General features: G+C 44.8%; 1 protein-coding gene across 1 annotated transcript in view; it reads left to right on the forward strand.

The window, feature by feature from the left end:
* Positions 1 to 22,876, forward strand: part of ARG1 (arginase 1) — a 122,202-nt gene that overhangs the window by 83,529 nt on the left and 15,797 nt on the right. The gene's annotated exons all lie outside the window — the stretch shown is intronic.

Consider the following 22,876-nt stretch of genomic DNA (forward strand, 5'->3'; position numbering starts at 1 on the left):
AATTGACCCCAACTGCTTACCAGCAGCCCAGAAGCCCCACTCTGGCTTTGCCCAACCTGGTTACTCCTTGTAGGCTGACCTTAGCACCCTTTCAGCCCTGAATTCAACCCCAAACCTTCCTGCTGCAAGGATCAGTCCCTCTCACTGGACCCTCACAGAGAAAATGTTAGGTTCACTGCCTTTACAAAGACAGTAAAACACTCCAACATGTCAGCTTTCTAGAAGCGCTCACTTTACTGAACTTACACAGCACTGATGATTTACAATGAAAGCAAAACAGGGTTATTAGCAAAAGAGTAGGGATTAAGGGATACCATTAAAATGGCCATACTGGGGCAGACCAAAGGTCCATCTAGCCCAGTATTCTGTCTTCCAACAGTGGCCAATTGCAGGTGCTTCAGAGGGAATGAACAGAACAGGTAATCATCAAGTGATCCATCCTCTGTCGCCCATTTCCAGCTTCTGGCAAACAGTGACTAGGGACACCCTCCCTGCCCATCCTGGCTAATAGCCATTGATGGACCTGTCCTCTATGAATTTATCTAGTTCTTTTTTGAACCCAATTGTAGTCTTCACCTTCACAACATCCTCTGGCAAAGAGTTCCACAGGTTGGCTGTGCGTTGTGTGAAGAAATACTTCCTTTTTAAAAAAAACCTGCTGCCTATTAATTTCATTTGATGACCCCTAGTTCTTGTGTTACAAGAAGGCGTAAATAACACTTCCTTATCTACTTTCTCCACACCAGTCATGATTTCATAGACCAAGTGAAAGGGATAAATGTAGCAATGGTTACAAGCAAGTAAAAGTGAAAATGTGTCTAAAAATCTAAAACAATCTGTCAAGATACAGCCTTTGTTCAAGATGGTTTCTCTCATCCACAGTCTCTTTTTGAGCCTGGCCAGGACCCATCACAAAGATCAAATCACTTGGGTCCTTTATCTCCTAAAGTGAAGGGTAAAGATGGAGTCTCTCTCTGTTCCTTATACCCCCAAAGAGATGTTAGGAAGGCCTTCTAGGGACTCAGTCTCCTGTGTCTCTCTGGGGTGCAGGAGCTATGTTAATTTTCTGTCTCTTGAGTTCAGGATCAGAATAACCCCGACTGATTTGGTTTGATGGCTTTGTTTACTGTTCATATGTAAACTGAGGTAAACCCACACTGCTTTTGTAGGACAGACTGTTTATCACCTTTTCTTATGCTAGGCTGTCTGGTCTTAAGCATGTTATAGTAATATCATACAGAGGGAATTCATAACTTCACATATAATATTAACACATGTATTTTATTATATTAATAACCAGCATTTTATTTGCTTTCATATGATACCCCACAAGGCATATTTTGTACAAATATTATTGCAGTAGTATGTAGAGTATGAATACAGGGGTGCGTAGGTTCCCACTCTTCCATAATGCCCACAGAACCACAATTTCAAAAATGTCATTGATCCTGTGTGTGTATTCTGGTGGTTCCAATCTGACACACTTAGGTCCAGATTACCAAAGTTATTTAGGCACCTAATTCCCATTGATTTCAGTAGGAGTTAAGTGCCTAAATACCTTGGAAAACCTGGGCCTTTGTTCTTTGATTTTTCAGAGCTGCTGAACACCCACAGTTCTCATCAGATGATCCCTTGAAATTCAGGTACAAGTTTTCTCAAGTTGGACACCCCAGAGTTCAAAGATTCAAAGAGTTTAAGCCAGAAGGGATCAGCCAGGCTGTCTTTGCCAGCAAAGGTTAATGAATGTCTAGCTAGAGGAGAAAATGAGGCTGGAGGGTTGCAGTATATATGCTTTCCATAACTGGGAAAATTTGCATTTAATCTACACCGTGTGAAATGCAACAGAAACTTCAGTGATGAGTGATTGGTAAGTCACAACAATAACTATAGCACAAGCCATTTACAAAGTGCTATACAAACTTTAGCTACTATAATGGCTTTCCTGGCCTGGCTTACTCACAGTTATTGAATTTTTTTTTAATTGAAATAGTTATACCTGTACAAACCTCAATATGGATTCAGTTATACTCATACCAGTATCGTTTAAGTAGATAAGGGTTTAGTTGAGTGTAGATAAGGGCTTAGTTTCACAAGGGTAAAATACCTGCTGGTTGTATCAGATTGAAGGGTTGGCCAAATAATGGAGTTACTCCAGGGATTATTTTGATCTCTAGTGCTGGGCCTTCCAGAAGCCTACACACCCTTTTAGTACCTTGTGTAAATTATGTCATGTCTGTTGCATGAGATATTTTCCCACAAAATGAAGACAGCCAGAGAAAAGGGAACAGGTCCTCCCAATGGTGTTCCTGCTGCTCCTTATTCTGAAGAAGATTCCCTGTAATCTCCTAACACTGTTGAAGGCAATAGGTGAGAAGTGAAGATGTGAGGGATGGAGATGTAGAAGAGTACAAATGCTGCTGAGAAGAGATGATAATCTTAGTGCCCAGGAGGAGGAACAAGACCTTTGGAGCAGTGGCTGCCACCTTAATGTCCTATTTCTCATTGCAGCACAGAGCCTGCGTCCATGGTGTGTGAAAAGGGGATAACGTTGAAAATGGTGGCAGAACTGATACTGAAATGAACAGTATTAAGTTAATCAGAAAGGATCCTATCAACAGATTGGTTTAGGATCTTTTCTTCTATCTAAGGTACTTATATGGCCTCTATTCCTCTCATATCTGAGCAGCTCACAACCTCTAAGTATTTATTCTCACAACATCTCTGTGATGCAGGGCAGTGCTGTCATTCCCATTTTTACAAAGATCCCAAGATCACCCCAGTGAATTGAATCTGGGTCTCCCAAATCCTGGGCTGATGTCTTAACCACTGGGCCATCCTCCCTCTCTATTTGTAAGACTGAAGGTAGGACGGCGATTTTTAATAAATACCTCCCCTCACCAAATCTATAACATTTAATCCCTATAGTTTGTTATGCTGCCATATAGGGCTGTCTTTCAGGTTATCTAAATTCAGACAGAGAGACAGCCAATGCCAATGGTCTCTGCAAAGCCCTTTATGTAAACTAACAGCACTACTGAACATCCATTTTGGATTTGTGTCACATCAGAGGAAATATGCCATTGGCTAGATTCAGTTTATAATTTATTAGGTGAGTTGAAAATATTTTTTAAGACAAACCTGTCAACTTGTCACTTAGTTTGCCAATGAAGTATAGAAATTTGGGTTTTATGGAGTCACATCTATTTCACAAGCCCCGTCTTTCCCTAACAGCATTGTTTCCTTGACATTTTAGGCAATCCTAGATTTGTTGCATATAAATCAAAATATAGTCTCAATTTTTAATTCATACAAGCAACTGCCCTATATTTGCTTTTCCTTTCCTATCCTATGACAAGCTGTCAAGTTGGCTGAACCCTGCAGACTCATTTTCCCATCCTTTCCTCTTTAAAAAAATATACATACATGTGCTGGTTTATTTACAAGACAGCTACAAAATTTTAGACAGAGTGTCTACAATGTGCTCCCTGCTTCAGGTCAATGCATACCTCATGGCTGTTTGGCAGACAGGTAGACACATCATAGAAACAACCATAATTGGTACATGTTTTGGGAGTCTCAGACTGGCTAAAGATTGAGATCCTGACCAAAGCCAACTGAAATCAGTGGAAAGACACCCATTGGCTTCAGAGTAGCAGCCGTGTTAGTCTGTATTCGCAAAAAGAAAAGGAGTACTTGTGGCACCTTAGAGACTAACCAATTTATTTGAGCAGTTTCCACAGTATGCATCCGATGAAGTGAGCTGTAGCTCACGAAAGCTCATGCTCAAATAAATTGGTTAGTCTCTAAGGTGCCACAAGTCCTCCTTTCCATTGGCTTCAATGACATTTGGAACTCATCTTGAATAAACATGGAGTTTGAATAACCCTATACATTCTAGGCCCTATCTATGATAGAATAATTTGAACTACTTAGGCTCATAGAATGGGTGCAGCACTAAGGGTTGTTGTAGCATTTTAACACGTAGAGAAGAAAGGGTTAGCTGATACTGTATTAAAAATAGCTGTATCCTCTCTACACTACAGCTTAGACACATTAAATATGGTTACACATTTTTCTAGAGTGGATAGCACCTAGACGAAGATGTATTGGCAGGATTCCATGGAGAAGCTTGTACTGCAAGCTCTACTTGTACGCGCCAGCATTCCTGATCTTTTGTTGACACTGACTTCACACATCAAAAGAAAAAAGAATTAAAAAGAAAAGCCACAGTGGGTATTCTGAAGACAAAAGCAAACACACAGTTGGTATAGGAGACAGAGAGAGGTGAATGCACTGTCAACAGGGTTGACAAATCACTTTGTATACCTTGAGGTTGGACTATTGCCAAGATTCATGTGACAGCGCATCTCACAGGAAGTTAAGGAAAGGAAAACTAAATAGCGGCAGTACTGTGTGGGTTGAATATATCCTCTGCACTTGTTTGGCCAGGAGTCTGGAAACGAGTGGAAAGTGCTGAATGAGAACTTATTCAAAAGGAGAAAAACTGTAAAGAAACACAACAAAAATTTGTACTTTATCAAAGCTGTCCAGTGAATATATTTTAACTGCATTTTTGGGCCATTAAATGACCTTTTTAGCATCTCCTCAGAAAATACTTCATAATAAAATGGACCCTGCTAATGAACAGCCTTGTGATTTTCTTGATTATGGTGATTTTTTCTTTTCCCTTTTTAAAGGCAAGGACCAACATCTTAAAGAGATGTCCATACTAAAACAGGGAAACCTGTTCTTGTGGTTCCCAGTTGGGTAGTTCATTGCATTACGAGGTATCTTTGCCCCATTGTGGTTGGGAGGAGATCCCAGTAACCATCCACAAAGCTCCTCAATTATCCATCTTTAAATCCATCCTTAAAACTCTGGCATGATGCATACAAAAATCCTGACAATAGTTACACTGCTCATGTGCCGAGACCATTGCCTATCTTGTTGACAATACGGTCTCATTGTTTCCTTTTACTCTCCTATCTGTTTACATCCATCTTTTGTCTTATACTTAGATGGTAAATTATCTGGGCCGGGACCATCTTTTCATTCTGTATTTGTACAGCACCTATCACGATGAGGTCCTGGTTCATGACTGTGGCTCATAGGTGTTGTAGTAATATAAATAAATAATGATAATTGTAGGACCAACGAGCCTCCAAAGTTTCAAGTTCTGTTTTTGTAACTTTGAACCCACAATGTTTTAGTAGGCTCAAAATTAACCAGAAGTTTGCACATCCAGCATTAGAGATATTGTAATAGGTATACCCCAAGTCTAAGAGATTTCTTTCACTCTAGAAAGCATATTTTTGGATAACAAAAAATAAAGGTAAGAATACTTTACATTCACTAGTGTTCTTAGTATCAGATATGAAAAACAGATAGAATACTCAAAAATAGCAGTAAGTAATGTGAAAGTAGAATGAATTATATTGAAATTATAATTCGTTAAAGAAATGCTACTTGAAGGGTTTGTTGAAATATAGTTGTCAGGAAGAGAAACATTAAGGAGTTTGAGACAATGGGTCCTCAAACTAATTAACTTAGAGCTCCTACTGAGCTAGGAGATTGGTAAACGTTAGTATGCAAATAAGATATGTATGTTATTTGTCAGTTTCTGCTTTCTTTTGTCTCTTATGTTAAATTGGCTTTGGCTTAGCTGTATAAATAAGTTATCTTGAGCCTCAGAGAGGGGCTCACATCTGGGTGCATTAGCAAAGCACTTTGCTAATAAACAGAGTGGTCTGACAAATTATGTGACTCCTGAATCTGACTTTGACAATTTGGAGGTTCCACCGAGATGGCAACCGTCTTCTCTGGGGCTGTGTGACTCCTGACTGTTCTTGGGATGGCCGCGGCAAGCCGGCACCTGGGCATTCCGAGCGATCCTCCGCCTGAACGGAAGAGTGCATGACCACAGTGAAGTCTACGCCATCGAACTTGTTGGTTCCCACTCTGTTCTGGTAGAGATCCTGGGATCTGACATCAGGAATCTGGTCAGGTAATTATTTCTGTGTTTTGTCCGGACTGAGGACTGTCTTGTCTCTGTGTCTATCCGTCCTCCCTGTGGTGTGTTTGAGTCTGGGCGCCATCTCCGTCCAGGGATCGGCTGACCAAAAGGTTCCTGTCCCCACTGTCTGAGTGAGTGAAATCTGCACAATTGCAGCCACACTGTGCCTTGGGTAAAACCCTTGGTGTGAAAGCAAGGGCAATTGAGGCAGTAGCCTGTGGGCTCCTTTTGTGTGTTGCACCGGGCATCGCTCTGACGAACCTAACTTTCCTTCTTGTGTGATTGGTGTGTAAAGTCCTCCTGTATGGGTAACCAGACGTCTAAGTCGGGACAGTTCCCTAAAGGAATGCTGGCTCAGTTTATGTATTTTAGGAAGAGTCTAGACTCCTGTAAATTTCTGGAAAAATGGTCTAGGCTAAGGGGGTCAGGTAGAGTGGCTACTACCACCACTACGCTTCTGTCCCTGGAAGACTTTACAGCTATTCTGAGGGAAAATGTGTCCTTTTCCCACAGAAATGGTCTATAAGGGACTGCTGCAGGCAGAGAGAGAATCTGATCAAAATTGTTTGACTATTGGGTAATGTAATCAAAATCACTAAAGGATGTAAGGGGTTTCTATTGGAACTTAACTTGGCTGCTCCTGGTTGTGTCTAGTTGTACAAGATGGAAGTGTAATTGGGGTACAGTTGTGTAAAAGAGTAATCACAGTGCAAGGGATGTTAGGCAAAAGAGAATTTTGTGTGTGTGTATAATGCTAAAATCTGAAGCTGTGTCTTAGCTATTACCTGAGAATAAACTTATAGCTTGGTACAGCAGAGAAACTATTGCAAACATGGTCTGTTGCACAAGAGGGGAAACTGAGATACACCACCTCATGAATTTCATAAATGACCAGTGAGTGGGGTAATTCACCAGCCTGACTATAGAACAGCCTGACTATAGAACAAAATAAGGACAGCCTGGAGGTAATTCTTCTGTTTTTCCTGCAATTAGCAAGGAAATTTGTAAAAGAAAGTGGTATTATTATGAAGCAATAATCTGTCCCCACCAGGGGGGTGGAAATTGTTTCTTTTGTTTTTAGACTCTACAAGCAAGCTGGCGCCAGCGGAAGAATAACTCAGAATACCATGGATCTATGTTTTGTGTTGTTTGTCTGTGGTGTTTGTCTTGTTGCTAGCATTGTTGTTATTTTAATGAACAGAAAACCTCATGACATGAGTGGGGGATGGCTTCAAAAGGCTGACCTTGGGGTGGGGGGGGGGGGGGGAAGATGTGTATGGGAATGCAAAAGGCTAACTCAGGAGAATCCCAAAATTCAGTGGCCACTGTTAGGATCTTGGGACAAAGACCGAGTAGACGTCTTAAAAGACAAACTCGGCCAACCTAAAACTAAATTGGCAAAAGGAGAGGTTGATTGTTTCATGCAGTGGTGGGAAGAGGCAAATCATAGGTGGACAGAATCAAAACTTGCCTCTCTCAAAGATTCTGGTTTCTATCCCACCAGATGCAACTCATTTTACTGTTGTTGATTTGTGCTCTGCTTTCTTTTCTGTCCCGGTTCACCCTGACTCCCAGTTCCTGTTTGCCTTTTCTTACAAGGAGCAACAGTATACATGGACCACACTGCCCTAGGGGTATACTGAAAGCCCATCATATTTTTCCCAAGCATTAGCCCGAGACCTTGCTGACCTTGTTTTCCCGTCCAGGTCCACACTAGTCCAATACGTAGATGATCTACTCCTCTGTTCCCCTTCATTGTCTGCCTCTGAAACTGACTCTTTAGCGCTCCTTACTGCCCTAGCAAATAAGGGTCACAAAGCTTCTCACTCTAAACTACAACTCTGTCAAGCTTCTGTCACATACCTTGGCTTTCTCCTCTCCCAGGGTTACTGTGCACTTTCTCCCACCCACGTCCAAGCTATCCTTAGCTTTCCCCGACCCCGCTCCCCACGCCAGGTCCGGAAGATTTTAGGCATGGCTGGATTTTGCAGACAATGGATTCCCCAATATGCCTCCCTTGCAAAACCTCTCCAGGAACTCACTTGATTCTCTGTGCCTGACCCCATGCCGTGGCCCTCTGAGGCCAATTCTGCCTTTGTTTCCCTCAAACAGGGTTTGGCTTCTGCCCCTGCCTTAGGGCTGCCTGACTATTCTATGGGTATGTCTACACTACGGAATAAGGTTGAATTTATAGAAGTCGGTTTTTTAGAAATCGGTTTTATATATTCGAGTGTGTGTGTCCCCACAGAAAATGCTCTAAGTGCATTAAGTGCATTAACTCGGCGGAGCGCTTCCACAGTACCGAGGCTAGAGTCGACTTCCGGAGCGTTGCACTGTGGGTAGCTATCCCACAGTTCCCGCAGTCTCCGCTGCCCATTGGAATTCTGGGTTGAGATCCCAATGCCTGATGGGGCTAAAACATTGTCGCGGGTGGTTCTGGGTACATATCGTCAGGCCCCCCATTCCCTCCCTTCCTCCGTGAAAGCAAGGGCAGACAATCGTTTCGCGCCTTTTTTCCTGAGTTACCTGTGCAGAGGCCATACCACTGCAAGCATGGAGCCCGCTCAGGTAACCGTCACCCTATGTCTCCTGGGTGCTGGCAGACGCGGTACGGCATTGCTACACAGTAGCAGCAACCCCTTGCCTTGTGGCAGCAGACGGTACAGTACGACTGGTAGCCATCATCGTCATGTCCGAGGTGCTCCTGGCCACGTCGGCTGGGAGCGCCTGGTCAGACATGGGTGCAGGGACTAAATTTGGAGTGACTTGACCGGGTGCAGGGACTAAATTTGGAGTGACTTGACCAGGTCATTCTCTTTAGTCCTACAGTCAGTCCTATTGAACCGTCTTATGGTGAGCGGGCAGGCGATACGGACTGCTAGCAGTCGTACTGTACCATCTTCTGCCGAGCAGCCATGAGATGTGGATGGCATGCAGTCCTTCTGCACCGTCTGCTGCCAGCCAAAGATGTAAAAGATAGATGGAGTGGATCAAAACAAGAAATAGACCAGATTTGTTTTGTACTCATTTACTTCCCCCCCTCCCCTGTCTAGGGGACTCATTCTTCTAGATCACACTGCAGTCACTCACAGAGAAGGTGCAGCGAGGTAAATCTAGCCATGTGTCAATCAGAGGCCAGGCTAACCTTCTTGTTCCAATAAGGACAATAACTTAGGTGCACCATTTCTTATTGGAACCCTCCGTGAAGTCCTGCCTGAAATACTCCTGGATGTAAAGCCACCCACTTTGTTGATTTTAGCTCCCTGAAGCCAACCCTGTAAGCCGTGTCCTCAGTCGCCCCTCCCGGCGTCAGAGCAACGGCAAACAATCGGGCATCTGAGAGTGCTGTCCAGAGCAGTCACAATGGAGCACTCTGATGGGGCTAAAACATTGTCGCGGGTGGTTCTGGGTATGTATCGTCAGGCCCCCGTTCCCTCCCTCCCTCCGTGAAAGCAAGGGCAGACAATCATTTCGCGCCTTTTTTCCTGAGTTACCTGTGCAGACGCCATACCACGGCAAGCATGGAGCCCGCTCAGGTAACCGTCACCCTATGTCTCCTGGGTGCTGGCAGACGCGGTACGGCTTTGCTGCACAGTAGCAGCAACCCATTGCCTTCTGGCAGCAGACGGTGCAATACGACTGGTAGTCATCCTCGTCGTGTCCGAGGTGCTCCTGGCCACGTCGGCTGGGAGCGCCTGGGCAGACATGGGCGCAGGGACTAAATTTGGAGTGACTTGACCAGGTCATTCTCTTTAGTCTTGCAGTCAGTCCTATTGAACCGTCTTATGGTGAGCGGGCAGGCGATATGGACTGCTAGCAGTCGTACTGTACCATCTTCTGCCAGGCAGGCAAGAGATGAGGATGGCTAGCAGTCGTACTGTACCATCTTCTGCCAAGCAGCCATGAGATGTGGATGGCATGCAGTCCTTCTGCACCGTCTGCTGCCAGCCAAAGATGTAAAAGATAGATGGAGTGGGTCAGAACAAGAAATAGACCAGATTTGTTTTGTACTCATTTGCCTCCTCCCATGTCTAGGGGACTCATTCCTCTAGGTCACACTGCAGTCACTCACAGAGAAGGTGCAGCGAGGTAAATCTAGCCATGTATCAATCAGAGGCCAGGCTAACCTCCTTGTTCCAATAAGAACGATAACTTAGGTGCACCATTTCTTATTGGAACCCTCCGTGAAGTCCTGCCTGAAATACTCCTTGATGTACAGGCACCCCCTTTGTTGATTTTAGCTCCCTGAAGCCAACCCTGTAAGCCGTGTCCTCAGTCGCCCCTCCCTCCGTCAGAGCAACGGCAGACAATCGTTCCGCGCCTTTTTTCTGTGCGGATGCCATACCAAGGCAAGCATGGAGGCCGCTCAGCTCACTTTGGCAATTAGGAGCACATTAAACACCACACGCATTATCCAGCAGTATATGCAGCACCAGAACCTGGCAAAGCGATACCGGGCGAGGAGGCGACGTCAGCGCAGTCACGTGAGTGATCAGGACATGGACACAGATTTCTCTGAAAGCATGGGCCCTGCCAATGCATGCATCATGGTGCTAATGGGGCAGGTTCATGCTGTGAAACGCCGATTCTGGACTCGGGAAACAAGCACAGACTGGTGGGACCGCATAGTGTTGCAGGTCTGGGACGATTCCCAGTGGCTGCGAAACTTTCACATGCGTAAGGGCACTTTCATGGAACTTTGTGACTTGCTTTCCCCTGCCCTGAGGCGCATGAATACCAAGATGAGAGCAGCCCTCACAGTTGAGAGGTGAGTGGCGATAGCCCTGTGGAAGCTTGCAACGCCAGACAGCTACCGGTCAGTTGGGAATCAATTTGGAGTGGGCAAATCTACTGTGGGGGCTGCTGTGATGCAAGTAGCTCACGCAATCAAAGATCTGCTGATATCAAGGGTAGTGACCCTGGGAAATGTGCAGGTCATAGTGGATGGCTTTGCTGCAATGGGATTCCCTAACTGTGGTGGGGCTATAGACGGAACCCATATCCCTATCTTGGCACTGGAGCACCAAGCCGCTGAGTACATAAACCGCAAGGGGTACTTTTCGATAGTGCTGCAAGCTCTGGTGGATCACAAGGGACGTTTCACCAACATCAACGTGGGATGGCCGGGAAAAGTGAATGATGCTCGCATCTTCAGGAACTCTGGTCTGTTTCAAAAGCTGCAGGAAGGGACTTTATTCCCAGACCAGAAAATAACTCTTGGGGATGTTGAAATGCCTATATGTATCCTTGGGGACCCAGCCTACCCCTTAATGTCATGGCTCATGAAGCCGTACACAGGCAGCCTGGACAGTAGTCAGGAGCTGTTCAACTACAGGCTGAGCAAGTGCAGAATGGTGGTAGCATGTGCATTTGGACGTTTAAAGGCGCGCTGGCGCAGTTTACTGACTCGCTTAGACCTCAGCGAAACCAATATTCCCACTGTTATTACTGCTTGCTGTGTGCTCCACAATATCTGTGAGAGTAAGGGGGAGACATTTATGGCGGGGTGGGAGGTTGAGGCAAATCGCCTGGCTGCAGACACCAGGGCGGTTAGAAGAGCACAGGAGGGCGCGGTACGCATCAGAGAAGCTTTGAAAACCAGTTTCATGACTGGCCAGGCTACGGTGTGAAAGTTCTGTTTGTTTCTCCTTGATGAAACCCCCCACCCCTTGGTTCACTCTACTTCCCTGTAAGCTAACCACCCACCCCTCCTCCCTTCAAACACCGCTTGCAGAGGCAATAAAGTCATTGTTGCTTCACATTCATGCATTCCTTATTCATTCATCACACAAATAGGGGGATGACTACCAAGGTAGCCCAGGAGGGGTGGTGGAGGAGGGAAGGAAAATGCCACACAGCACTTTAAGCACAGCACTTTAAAAGTTTACAACTTTAAAATTTATTGAATGCCAGCCTTCTTTTTTTTGGGCAATCCTCTGTGGTGGAGTGGCTGGTTGGCCGGAGGCCCCCCCACCGCGTTCTTGGGCGTCTGGGTGTGGAGGCTATGGAACTTGGGGAGGAGGGCGGTTGGTTACAGAGGGGCAGCAGTGGCAGTCTGTGCTCCAGCTGCCTTTGCTGCAGCTCAACCATACACTGGAGCATACTGGTTTGGTCCTGCAGCAGCCTCAGCATTGAATCCTGCCTCCTCTCATCATGCTGCCGCCACATTTGAGCTTCAGCCCTGTCTTCAGCCCGCCACTTACTCTCTTCAGCTCGCCACTTACTCTCTTCAGCCCACCACCTCTCCTCCAGGTCATTTTGTGCTTTCCTGCACTCTGACATTATTTGCCTCCACGCATTCGTCTGTGCTCTGTCAGTGTGGGAGGACAGCATGAGCTCGGAGAACATTTCATCGCGAGTGCGTTTTTTTTCTTTCTAAGCTTCACTAGCCTCTGGGAAGGAGAAGATCCTGTGATCATTGAAACACATGCAGCTGGTGAAGAAAAAAAAAGGGACAGCGGTATTTAAAAAGACACATTTTATAAAACAGTGGCTACACTCTTTCAGGGTAAACCTTGCTGTTAACATTACATACATAGCACATGTGCTTTCGTTACAAGGTCGCATTTTGCCTCCTCCCACCGCGTGACTACCCCCTCAACCTTCCCCCCTCCCTGTGGCTAACAGCGGGGAACATTTCTGTTTAGCCACAGGCAAACAGCCCAGCAGGAATGGGCTCCTCTGAGTGTCCCCTGAAGAAAAGCACTCTATTTCAACCAGGTGACCATGAATTATATCTCACTCTCCTGAGGATAACACAGAGAGATAAAGAATGGATGTTGTTTGAATGCCAGCAAACATATACTGCAATGCTTTGTTCTACGATGATTCCCGAGTACGTGTTACTGGCCTGGAGTGGTAAAGTGTCCTACCATGAAGGACGCAATAAGGCTGCCCTCCCCAGAAACCTTTTGCAAAGGCTTTAGGACTACATCTAGGAGAACCGCAAATGCCAGGGCAAAGTAATCCTTTCACATGCTTGCTTTTAAACCATGTATAGTATTTTAAAAGGTACACTCACCAGAGGTCCCTTCTCCACCTGCTGGGTCCAGGAGGCAGCCTTGGGTGGGTTCAGGGGGTACTGGCTCCAGGTCTAGGGTGAGAAAAAGTTCCTGGCTGTCGGGAAAACCGGTTTCTCCGCTTGCTTGCTGTGAGCTATCTACAACCTCCTCCTCCTCATCATCTTCTTCGTCCCCAAAACCTGCTTCTGTATTGCCTCCATCTCCATTGAAGGAGTCAAACAACACGGCTGGGGTAGTGGTGGCTGAACCCCCTAAAATGGCATGCAGCTCATCATAGAAGCGGCATGTTTGGGGCTCTGACCCAGAGCGGCTGTTCGCCTCTCTGGTTTTCTGGTAGGCTTGCCTCAGCTCCTTCAGTTTCACGCGGCACTGCTTCGGGTCCCTGTTATGGCCTCTGTCCTTCATGCCTTGGGAGATTTTCACAAAGGTTTTGGCATTTCGAAAACTGGAATGGAGTTCTGATAGCACGGATTCCTCTCCCCAAACAGCAATCAGATCCCGTACCTCCCGTTCGGTCCATGCTGGAGCTCTTTTGCGATTCTGGGACTCCATCATGGTCACCTGTGCTGATGAGCTCTGTATGGTCATCTGCAGCTTGCCACGCTGGCCAAACAGGAAATGAGATTCAAAAGTTTGCGGTTCTTTTCCTGTCTACCTGGCCAGTGCATCTGAGTTGAGAGTGCTGTCCAGAACGGTCATAATGGAGCACTCTGGGATAGCTCCCGGAGGCCAATACCATCGAATTGTGTCCACAGTACCCCAAATTCGAGCCGGCAACGTCAATTTAAGCGCTAATCCACTTGTCGGGGTGGAGTAAGGAAATCGATTTTAAGAGCCCTTTAAGTCGAAATAAAGGGCTTCATTGTGTGGACGGGTGCAGGTTTACATCGATTTAACGCTGCTAAATTCGACCTAAAGTCCTAGTGTAGACCAGGGCTATGCCTTTTACCCTTTTCTGCCACGAACAATCTGGGTGTACACTCTGAGTTCTCACTCAGATTCACGGAGAAAAGAACCGCCCAATGGCTTATTTCTCTGCCACTTTTGACCCTGTTGCCCAAGGCTTACCCCCCTGCCTGCGTGCTGTGGCTTCTGCAGCGCGCCTAGTCCAAATGTCCGATTCCCTTGTTCTCCGCTCTCCTCTTACCCTCCTGGTCCCTCACTGACCTCACCCTGCTCCAAGACTCTGCCCCAGAAACTGAGAGAATCCTGGGTTGCCCAGAGTTGCTCTCTACATCCTGATTCCTTTTGGCGCTCGCCTACTGGCACCTTTGTAGCCCCCTTTTCACTCTACCCATCTCTGGCCGCCCTGCTACACGGTGTTTCGCATGTTGGAAAGAGGGGATGGTCTCTGCTGTAACAAAGACAGGATGGTGGGCCCCCCCATTTTAGCTCTTTTGCAGCCCGCCACTGTGCAGCCTGTACCATTTGCCAAAGCCATAATATTTACAGGTAAACCTGTAAAAGTGGCCCAGGGGTTCCGGGGCCTGCCTCAAGCACTGTTCTTGTACAAATGCCTAAGTGTCAACAATATGAATTTATATTGGTTATGGTATGTTTATTCTCTGGTTGGATTGAAGCCTTTCCTTGTCGCAAGGCTGACTCACTGTCTGTTGCCAAATGTCTGTTAAATCATATTATGCCTGCCAAGGGAATTCCTGCTACTCTGTCCAGTGATCGGGATACTCATTTTACTGGACAACTTGTTCAACACCTGGACCGTGTATTACATATCAAACCCCTGTTGCACTGTCCCTACCACCCACAGAGTGCAGGTGCAGTTGAAAGACGAAATGGTGTACTTAAGAATACGCTTGCTAAAATTTGTGACTCTACAGGATTAAGCTGGCCAGTAGCCTTACCATTAGCCCTTATGGACCTGAGATCCACTCCATCCCAAAGGCATAAATTAAGTCCCTTTGAAATTGTTATGGGACGCCCTATGCGAGCTATGACTACCATTACTCCCGTTCCAGATTTGAACTTGACTCACAGTGCGCTCCTTCCCAGTATTGCAAGGGACTAATGCAAGCTGTAAATCACTTCCATTCACAGGTTCGAGCAGCCTGGCCCACGGAACCCACCTCCGACACTTGCCACAACCTCGAGCCAGGTGACTGAGTCTACGTACGGCGCCATCATCGAAAGCATGCCTTGGAGCCCCGGTGGAAGGGTCCTCATCAGGTACTGCTCACTACACAGACGGCTGTTAAACTATCTGGCATCGCAGCATGGATACATGCTTCACAGTGTAAGAAGGCACCATCCCCAGAGAACCAATCATCACCTCAGGACAACGCAGAGTCAATTTTGACTCCAGAAGAAGACGTAGAGGAACAGTCTGCAATACCTTACAATCTACGCTGTTAGGGGGCTTATTCCTTCACCCACTTACTTCCCTGGTCCTTCTCGCATGAACAGAGAGCAACAATACCCGAAATCCAAAGGTGCAAACAATTCGATGTTTATTGGGGTGAACTTCCAGCAAGCATGATTCCAGTTTCCTTCCTTAGTGTCCTCCTTCCCAGCTCTGACACCACAGAGCCTTACACCTGTGTCCCTGTTCCCATTCCTGCCCTTAGCAAAACATTATTCCAATTTCCTTACCCCCATTCCCTGTTCCCATTTCCCCCTTTAGCAAAACATGATTGCAATTTCCTTACCCCCATTCCCTGTTCCCATCTCCCACACACCCACCCCCACTTCCTCATTGACTACAGATTATATAGTAAAACTTGAGTTCTGCTTAGCTATACCTTAACCAATCATTTTCCTGAAATTTAACTAACCAATCCTAACATATTGTAACATGATTATGTAACCAATTATATCCCACCACCTCAATTAGTTTACACCCAGCAAAATTAATTATACAGCAGACAGGAACAATCACAGAACCAGAGAGATTATATAGACAAACAATAGCAAAGTGGGAACTATAATGACAAAACAATACAGACGTGAGGATTTCACATCCCAGCTATTGATAAGTGAGTTCTTGCCAGACAGGATGCTATCAAACTAAGTTTCCTTTTACATTTTCTAGACACTTCCCTTTCTCTGGAGGTGATAGGAATACAATCCTGTCCTGATAGTGCCTAACAGCCCAATAGCACTTTATTTCAATGTGACTAGTTTGGAATGTGAGGATGTGACTGTTCGCTTCCCAGCTTATGGCTGCCTCTGTTGCTTAGCCAAAGGCCTGAGCCTAAGCACAGGGCCTCAGACTGTCACAGTAAGAGAAGACCCTTACACCAGCAGATAGTGATTTTGATTCTTTCTTTTATACCTCTATAATTAGCCAAGTGATAAGAATACACCTAAATTCTTAGAGTATAGGCCTTTACAGACAGGCCTGAATATCTATATCCTAACACACGCTCTTGTAAGGGTTGCCAGAAGCAGACGACGAACAAAAAAAAAAAAAAAAAAAGCAGTAGCGAGCCTAGAGCCTACTGCCTGGTGGGCATAAAACCGTGACTGCGGTTCCCTCAGTTGAGGTTGTCAGAACCAGAAGAGCCTTGCCTCCAACATGCGCCTCTGCCTGTTCCTTGGCTGCTGGTATCTTACGGTCTGGGGAGACCACGATGACAATTCTTTTATCCAGCAGCAGGTGTGGATAGCTCAGACCCTTAATATTTCTAATTGCTGGGTCTGCAGCCACATCCCAGCCCACTCTCAAACTGGTGTTCCTGTCCTGGCTATCCCACTCAAGTCCCCAGACCTCACTGGAGGGCCTCGTCCGTTTAACAAAATATGGAACAGCAATGACACTTGGGAAGCGGTGGGAATAAATGCATCTCAGTGGATAAGTGTGGTGGAGGGAAAAGGTCATCGGTGTTGGGTGTGTAATGGGACAGGGTTGAATCTGGGGAAAAGCCGTTGCCTTCAGCATATTGTGGCCAATGATGTATGGGATTATTCAAACAAAACTAAAAAGTGGCGGGCCAGGTAGGGAGTTATGAATTTTTTTCTCAACCTGGGATCAAACAGAGAAATCACTCATGTTCCCCCTACAGTAACCTTAGTGAAATCAATACAATCTTTCAACGTCATGCAAATAACACCACTCCTAGTAAGGAGAATTACCCTGTACCCTTTGGGGGATACTACTCCTCCTTTGCAAACACCTATATGACAAATGGGTGCAACCGACCCTTCCTGGCCTTAATAGGCCATCACTGGGTGTGTGGGACCAGACCTTATACCGCACTACCAGCTAATTGGTCAGGAATCTGTTATCCCGCCCGACTCTTCCCACAATTCCGAGTGCTAGGAAGCTTCCCTCGAGAACGCCTCTGCAATTTCAGGCAAAAAAGAAGGGACTTAACAGATGCCCAATGGTATGTAAACAACATAAGCCCCTTAACCTGGGAAGAGGCCATTGGCAGTTCCTTAATACCATTGGGGGAGTAATACATAATGCAAAAAGGCTGCTAAGGTTACAAGCAGTAGTTGAAATAATGGCAAATGAAACCGAAGAAAGTTTAAGAGCCCTGGCCAAAGAAACAGGGGCAAGCTGACAGATAGCCCTCCAAAACTGTCAGGCATTGGACATAGTGCTGGCGGCAAAAGGAGGGACTTGTGCTCTCATTGGAAAAGACTGCTGTGTGTATATACCAGACAACACCAATGAGGTAATAGATTGTGCTAGCCACTTAGAACAAATCACATATCTTCCCCACAAAGAGCCAAGTTCTGTATGGAGGCTAAGTAACCTTTTCAATTTCTCTGGCATAGGAAACTGGTTGTTTCAGGGAGCCCTAACTCTCCTGTTTGGAATCCTAATAATTTTTGTATGTTTTCAGTTACTTTCCTGTTGTATCCAAAATTGTGTCAGGCATGCTACACAGATAGCTGCCCCAAACCAGAGTGCTAATTTGATTATTTTAAATATCACTGATGAACAAAGAGATAAAGAACAATTGATATGTGGAACCCAGTCATTGTTGGTCATTGTGTAGCTTGACCAAAAGGAGGGATTGTGAAAGTAGAATGAATTATATTGAAATTATAATTCATTAAAGAAATGCTACTTGAAGAGTTTGTTGAATATAGTTGTCAGGAAGAGAAACATTAAGGAGTTTGAGACAATGGGTCCTCAAACTAATTAACTTAGAGCTCCTACTGAGCTAGGAGATTGGTAAACGTTAGTATGCAAATAAGATATGTATGTATATTTGTCAGTTTCCGCTTTCTTTTGTCTCTTATGTTAAATTGGCTTTGGCTTAGCTGTATAAATAAGTTATCTTGAGCCTCAGAGAGGGGCTCACATCTGGGTGCTTTAGCAAAGCGCTTGCTAATAAACAGAGTGGTCTGACAAATTATGTGAGTCCTGAATCTGACTTTGACAGTAAGTACAGTATTCATTATAGGGTTTGCCCATACTCTTGCCCAAACTGTCTTCTCAAAAAGACCCATTAGGTTCTACTGAAAGTTCAAAAGCTGTCTTTTCTAGTTCACTTGTATACAGCTTTGATGCCACAGTATGAGAACTCTAACCACATCATAAAAGAGCTGATAGGGAATATGGGATGGACTGGAAACAAGCAGGGAGGATTTTGTTTTATTCAGATAACAACATTAAAATGGTATCCTTTCCAGCAGATGCAATTTCCAGCAATGTAGAAAATGGTGACACTGCAGAACAAAGGTTTAATGCATTTATATGGAAAAAAATCAGTAATGGAACAGCTTTCCATGGGGTAGGTTCCATAAATTAGGTTCTCAAATCCATGAATATGCACCACAGCCACTTGCAAGCCCAAGCCCATTTGTCTGCATATCCTTCAGACATGCACAAGCTGATAAAAACCCATGCAAATACAGTAATGACCCGACTTTGAAAAGAGCTCAACATCCAGCAGTAGTTATTGAAGTATGATTCTAAAAATATTGACTATCCCATTGCATGACACACATAAACCCTGTTTTAGTCCAAGCCAACATCTCCCCTATGAAGGAACACTGGACTCCCAAGACCAACCATACTGGGTCAGACCAAAGGTCCATCTAGCCCAGTATCCTATCTTCTGACAATGGCCAATGCCAGGTGCCCAGAAGAATGAACAAAACAGGTAAACCAAGTGATCCATCCCCTGTCACCCATTCCCAGCTTCTGACAAACAGAAGCTAGGGACACAATCCCTGCCCATCCTGGGTAATAGCCATTGATAGACCTATCCTCCATGAATTTATCTAGTTCTTTTTTGAACCCTGTTATAATCTTGGCCTTCACAACATCCTCTGGCAAGGAGTTACACCATGCCCTCAGTTCCCACATAGTCATGTTCTCTTGATATCTTCTGATAAAAATGAAGCATTTGATTTTATACTCACCACTGTATTTTCCTGTATTGTATTCTGCCAGTGTGTGCCCTTAGAATGCAAGGACATCAGGGCAAGAATCCTCTAGTTGCTCTGGCACAGCTCTCCAGTTGTGTAATACCAGGTATACCAATAGTGCTAGAGAAACAATTTTGCCAAACTTTCTATTGAACTGACTTATGTCATCTTTAAGTGTTCGGTCTTTCTCCCCCCCACAAACCAGGATATACACAGGAAGAAGGAAGGATGCCATGCAACAACAGTAAAGCACCCGAGGAGCAACTTTCTTGTAACACTGAACAAGAAACTGTATTAAAACAAGGAAAACAGCATTATTCCTAAACTTACTCTGTCCCTCAGTCTGTTTAAATGCAGAGCTTCTGCTTAGACCTTCCCGTCTGGCTCCCTGCTTCAGATTTAAAGGAACAGTAAGTACAGATATCCTCAAGGAAAGGGTCTCCTTGTATGTTTTGCGTTTTTTCTGCTTGTTCCCTCTACTTTTAGTCCCTTCATCATACCTCTCCCAGTGACTAGAAATGGAAACCTGAAAACTGAGAGAAGCATGAAAATGTGCCTTCACTTCTTACTATCCCAATCAAGGTCCCTTGAAGTCACCTTACTAGTTCTGGTTTCGCCAGTAGGGTGGCACACAGGAGAGCTGTTAAGAAGTCTGAAAAAAAGCAGCGTAGGCTAAAGTAATTGGATTTTACCACTGTCGACTACTATAAAGGATGTGTCTAATGTCCCAAAACAAGGCATACTAGGTTGGCTCTATTGTGACATTGCATTGAGGTGACTGTAATACATTTGGCAACCGTGACCTATGTCAGGTGACTATGAAAAAATCATCTAGTTAGTTCAAGATTCACTAGTGCGTTCGTTTTCAACCTTTTTTCATTTGCAGACGCCTAAAAAATTTCAAATGGAAATGCAGACCCTTTTGGAAATCTTAGACATACAGGTTGAAAACCACTGTTCTATGGTAAAGACAACCTCTTGTGGATCCCTTAGACATAGTCTGAGGAATCCCAGGGGTCCGTGTACAACAGGTTGAAAATCACTGCACTAGTGTAACAAATGGGTGACACACAGGAGGGCTTCCAGCAGCTGGACTTTATTTCCTGGCTGCACTCACTTGACGTAGGTCAGATTGCAAAAGTTCATGCCCCCGTCATCTGACAGGTTAATAACCCTAAGCTCCAAAAGACATAACCTTCTTTTGGGTGGAAAGGAGTGGAACAAAGTATATACTCCATGGGACTCTTATTTGGACAGCATCCACTCACCTCCGGAGGTTCTCAGTGATTTTCCCCCGCTGCCCTTGTAGGTAAAATGGCTCTGGCAATGATGGCTCTTAATGTACTCCCCCAATATGCAGGAAGCACTTACTATGACTGCTTCCACTGCAGCCCAGCAGATACATCTGAGCTGTTTTTATATGTATGCTGCCACACAAGTAACTTGGTCTGAATTTTCAGGGGAAAGTTATGTGGAGAGGGAGCAGGAATTACACAAGGGGAGAAAAAAGTTCAGGAGAACCTGGCCTTTTATCCTCACGGGACTGTGCCCATACTTAGCATCTTTGTGGGGCTAAGGGAGATTTAAAAAAAAATCAAATTCTGTCAAGAGAACTTTGTAGATGTGAATAGCTCTTACCTCTGGAAATCTTAGTGGTTGCTTGCCAAGTTTTCCAGAAGTGGCGGGCTAGTGATTATGGATGCCTAACTTGACATGCTTTGATGAGTTCTGATTTTTAGAAAGTGTGCTAAAAGAATCAGTCTCTTTCCGGGTATCTCAGATCGGGTCTTCAAAAAATGGAGGCACCAAAAAATAACTAGTCACTTGAAAACCTTGGCTGTTGCTCAGAAGCCCTCAATTTTGTGGTTCTGGCTTGCGTGACTCAACAGTGTTTTAACACTTGCTAGACTTGTTGACAGCAACATAAGGCTGTTAAGTTCCCAAAAGGAGTAAGTTTGTTTCTTTCAGATTTTATCCCCTATCATCAAAATTGTATTTGGACTATACACTCCACTCCCTGAACAGACTCAGGTAGCTATTTTCAGAGATGGGGAGTTAGATTTCATAGTGGGCAGGCACACCCTTGTTATCTCTTGTGTGTGCATTCGAGTGCATATCTAGTGCTGATGCACAAAAGTATCTTCAAGGGACTGCAGAGATGTGAGCTATGACTATGTTCTGGTTTTGTCTGTCCCTTCCAGATAGTGCAGGTCCTGAGCCTTCCTATTACAGGACAAATCATACTGATTGGGTGACATGAGGCAGGGAGTGGGTTCAGGAAACCTAAAAAGGCTTTTTAATAATAGTTACTGGAGCACAGGGGAGGTGTTTATAAACCTGTCACTTAATGAAGATGTATCCATCCATCTACTACAAAAGGATATATTAACACTTAGAAGGTTGTTGCATAAATATCACAAAAGTTGGATTTTAAGGTCTCTTTTAAACCACTGAATTTAAAATTAAGAAGCTATAGCTATAGTAGAACAGCAACAGGCTGCAGCAGGGTGTACTTTCCTGAAGGACAGAGGCCTTCTACTTCACAATATACCCAAGGAACATATTGCCGTGTAATGCACACCACAGCAGGGTGTGCCACTTAACACCTGCAAAAAAGCTAGAAGTCTGGCACTCATAAAAGGCTCTGAATTAACAAGCTTGCCATAGTTATGTAAAATTAAACAATAACGAATACAAAATACACAGTTAATGGGGTTATTCTGTTGCATAGACTCAAGGACAGGAAAGTGACAACTGCTGATCTGTGCTTGTGCAATTGCTCTTTTCAGTGGGTGGAGGAAAAGACCCCACCCCACACACAATGGTAAATAGCTTCCCTTCTGTTATAAATGGGAGAAATCTGACCTCTGCCAGTCAGAGGGTTGAGAGCCTGCCTTCCAGAGGGAGGTACCTGTTCCATTTTGGTGAGATCCCAGAGGGCAAGGTGTGTGGCAGAATGAGTGTAAGACCGAAGACCTCAGCTGGAATCATCTGGGCTCCTTTTTCAAAAGGACAGGTAGAGTGTTTCCAATTTTTCTAAAATGTGTTTATAAACACTTATGTTTAGGGGTTATAGATTGGAAATTATGAAGCCACTACTGTCTGTGACTTTTGTTCCTGGTTTCTCTTTGTCTCATTCTCTTTATTAGAAAGGGAGGCATAAAGAATATGGAGTAAGCTACTCGTTTAGCACAGCTTTCCACAGCTCTGGATGAGAAGGCACTTTCACCCATGTCAGTCCCAAAGGCAACACTTAGCATTGTTTTGTTCTTAGTGCAAATGTTATATTTCAAAAAAGTTCTGTTAAATTCTGTTTGGTTTGAGCAACTGAAGCACAAGAGAACTTCTTCTCTGCCCACACCAGCTTTGTAGATCTCAAAACTCCCTTATTAATATTCTCCATTTGTCATGAACATAGTTTTCATTCATGGATGAGCAAAGAGTAGGGTTAAACATAATTACACTAAAATTGTTAGCAATTTACATTCTTTATTTG

This window comes from Lepidochelys kempii, chromosome 3 (genome assembly GCF_965140285.1).
Source record: "Lepidochelys kempii isolate rLepKem1 chromosome 3, rLepKem1.hap1, whole genome shotgun sequence".
In the NCBI taxonomy this organism is placed as follows: domain Eukaryota; kingdom Metazoa; phylum Chordata; order Testudines; family Cheloniidae; genus Lepidochelys; species Lepidochelys kempii.